Below are 2,928 nucleotides of genomic sequence, written 5' to 3' on the forward strand. Positions count from 1 at the left end.
CTTATTACTGTCACAGGACAGCCATACCTGAAGAGTATTTAATGTGGTAAAAACATATTTATTCAGAACTATATTAATAATGAAAAAGAGACCTCAATATAGAGCTTGGCTTAATGAAGAATAGAGAATTGGGAAGAGGGAATTTATATCAGAGGAGCTCAGTGGGGGGTCACTGGATGGTGTATTACTAATAGGAACCACCAAGGACAAGGGAATTTCTTCATAAACCGACATATGGGATTTTTGCTGAAGATGAGTCAGACTGATCAGACATTACCTGCTGGTGGGGAGGGAATATGAGAAACCTAATGAGATATCGAGGGTGATCAGACCTGGGGGATGAAGGACTCATGCAAAACTCTCTCAGCAGAATTTTTGCTGGGGATTTTACAAGGAGGTACCCATATGGGCCTAGGAGAAATTTCAAGGGTCTGATTAAAGTTTGGTCAACCAACTCATCCTTATCAGGCCTCTTCTTTGTAATTTTTTAAACAGATAATACTTCATTCAAATCCATCAGAGAACTGGATAAATTGTCTCTGTAACAAAGCATTGTGTTTTAAAGCATAGATCAGTAATTCTATATGAGGATATACACTGCTACATACAAATTAACTGATCAGATCACAACTCTTCAACATTTAAAACAGAATAAGCTTCCCTGTAAAACCAGCACCTTTGTTATATTTTAACTTTACTATTCCTTCCCTTCTTCTTCTCCCTCTCCTTCAATAGAATCTACACCAACTTCTTCATAATCCTTCTTAAAGGCAGCCATGTCCTCATGAGCCTCAGAAAACTCTCCTTCCTCCGTGCCCTCACTCACGTACCAGTGAACAAATGCATGCTTGGCTTACATCAGGTCAGATTTGTGGTCCAGGCAAACTCAGACCTCAGCCATGGCTGTGGTCTTGCTGAGCATGTACACAGCTTGCTGTACTTTGGGCAGATCTTCACCAGGTACCACTGTTGGAGGCTAGTAATTAATGATAACTTTAAAGCCACTGGGGCACCAGTCCACAAACTAGTTGGTTTGTTTGGTCTTGATGGTGGCAGTGACAGCATTGTCATATTTGTGAGCCACATCACCATGGTACAACAGGCAGCAAGCCACCTATTTACCATGGTGATGGTCACAGTTCACCATCTGGATGGCTGGCTCAAAAAAGTAAGCACTGGTGATCTCTGATACAGAAAGCTGTTCATTGTAGGTTTTCTCAGCAGAGATGACAGTGGCATATGGGGACAGAAGGAAGTGAATGTGAGGACAGGGCACCAGGTTGGCCTGGAATTCTGTCAGATCAACATTCAGGGCACCATCAAATCTCAGGGAAGCAGTGAAAGAGGACACAACTTGACCTATCAGCATATGCAGTTTAGTGTAGGTTTGGAGTTCGATATCATGGTTTCTATCACAGATGTTGTAGATGGCCTCATTTTCTACAATGAAGGCACAATCAGAGTGCTCCAGGGTGGTGTGGGTGGTGAGGATGGAGTTGTAGGTCTCATCTACAGCTGTGATAACCTCGGGGGCTTTGTACATGGGGAACTCCAGTTTGGACTTCTTGCCATAATTGACAGAGAGAATTCCCATCAGCAGGGAGGTGAATCCAGAACCAGTTCCCCCACTGAAGCTGTGGAAAACCAAGAAGCCCTGAAGGCCTGTGCACTAGTCAGCCATTTTCCAAATTTGGTCCAAGACGAGGTCAATGATCTCCTTGCCAATGGTATAGTGACCATGGGCATAGTTATTGACAGCATCTTCTTTGCCTATGATGAGCTGCTCAGGGTGGAAGACCTGGTGGCAGGTGCCAGTGTGAACTTCATCAATGACTGTGGGTTCTAGGTCTACAAACACTGCCCTGAGCACATGCTTGCCAGCACCTGTTTCACTGAAGAAGGTATTGAAGGAGTCATCTCCTCCCACAACGGTCTTGTCACTTGGCATCTGGCCATTGGGCTGAATGTCATGTTCCATGCAGTAGAGCTCCCAGCAGGCATTGCCAATCTGGACACCAGCCTGGCCAACATGGATGGAGATGCGCTCAGGAAAAGTTGCTCTTTTGCAGCTGCTGAGCAGATAGCAGAGAGGAAGAAGTTTGTTGCTTCTTACAGCGTGACTCTTAGGCAATCAATGTAAGAGAACCTGCCTGTAATAATTTTTTTTTAACTGAAGTATAGTCAATTTACAATGCTGTTAATTTCTGGTGTACAGCATAGGGATTCAGGTATATACATACATATGTGTATATATATATTTTCTCATTATATTTTATTACAAGTTATTGCATATAGTTCCCTGTGCTATACAGTAGAAACATGTTGTTTATCTATTTTATATATAGTAGTTAGTATCTACAAATCCCAAACTCCCAATTTATCCATCCCCGCCTCCTTCCCCACCCAGGTAACCTTAAGCTTGTTTTAAATGTCTGTGAGTCAGTCTCTGTTTTGTAAATAAGTTCATTTGTGTCCTTTTTATTTCTTTTTGGGCAGTTTTACTTCACAATGATTCCTAGTCATAAGGGAAAAGAATTGGAAATGCTAATTTGGAGAGTTTTAGTCAGATTTTGAGGAAATTACAATAATCCAGCATTTGTCAAGGACTGCCAAGAAGTGATTGATCAGACCCAGAAGTGTACATCATGGTTTTCCATTGAAACAAAATTTTACCTCTATTGTCACCACCTCTTCTATCAGAGAGAATCATAGACAAATTTGTTTGCAAAATAAGCCCAGTCTCATTAAATTTAGTCTGATTATTTATGTAAGTACAGCAAGAATAATGACTGACCACATGGTCTCTAGAGTTTGCTTTGCTGAAACTTTTCATAAGGAGCCTGAGATTAGACTTTTAAAAGCCTCTGGATGCTATGAAGCCAAACCAGGAGTTTAAACTTGATTTTGTCTACAATACCTGTTGATTGA

At 41.6% G+C, this 2,928-nt stretch overlaps 1 pseudogene; it reads right to left on the reverse strand.

Moving 5' to 3' along the window:
• Window positions 1–612: 612 nt before the first annotated feature.
• On the reverse strand, window positions 613–1,993 carry LOC105092511 (tubulin alpha-1A chain-like; annotated as a pseudogene).
• Window positions 1,994–2,928: the final 935 nt, after the last annotated feature.

Source organism: Camelus dromedarius, chromosome 29, assembly GCF_036321535.1.
Source record: "Camelus dromedarius isolate mCamDro1 chromosome 29, mCamDro1.pat, whole genome shotgun sequence".
Taxonomy (NCBI): domain Eukaryota; kingdom Metazoa; phylum Chordata; class Mammalia; order Artiodactyla; family Camelidae; genus Camelus; species Camelus dromedarius.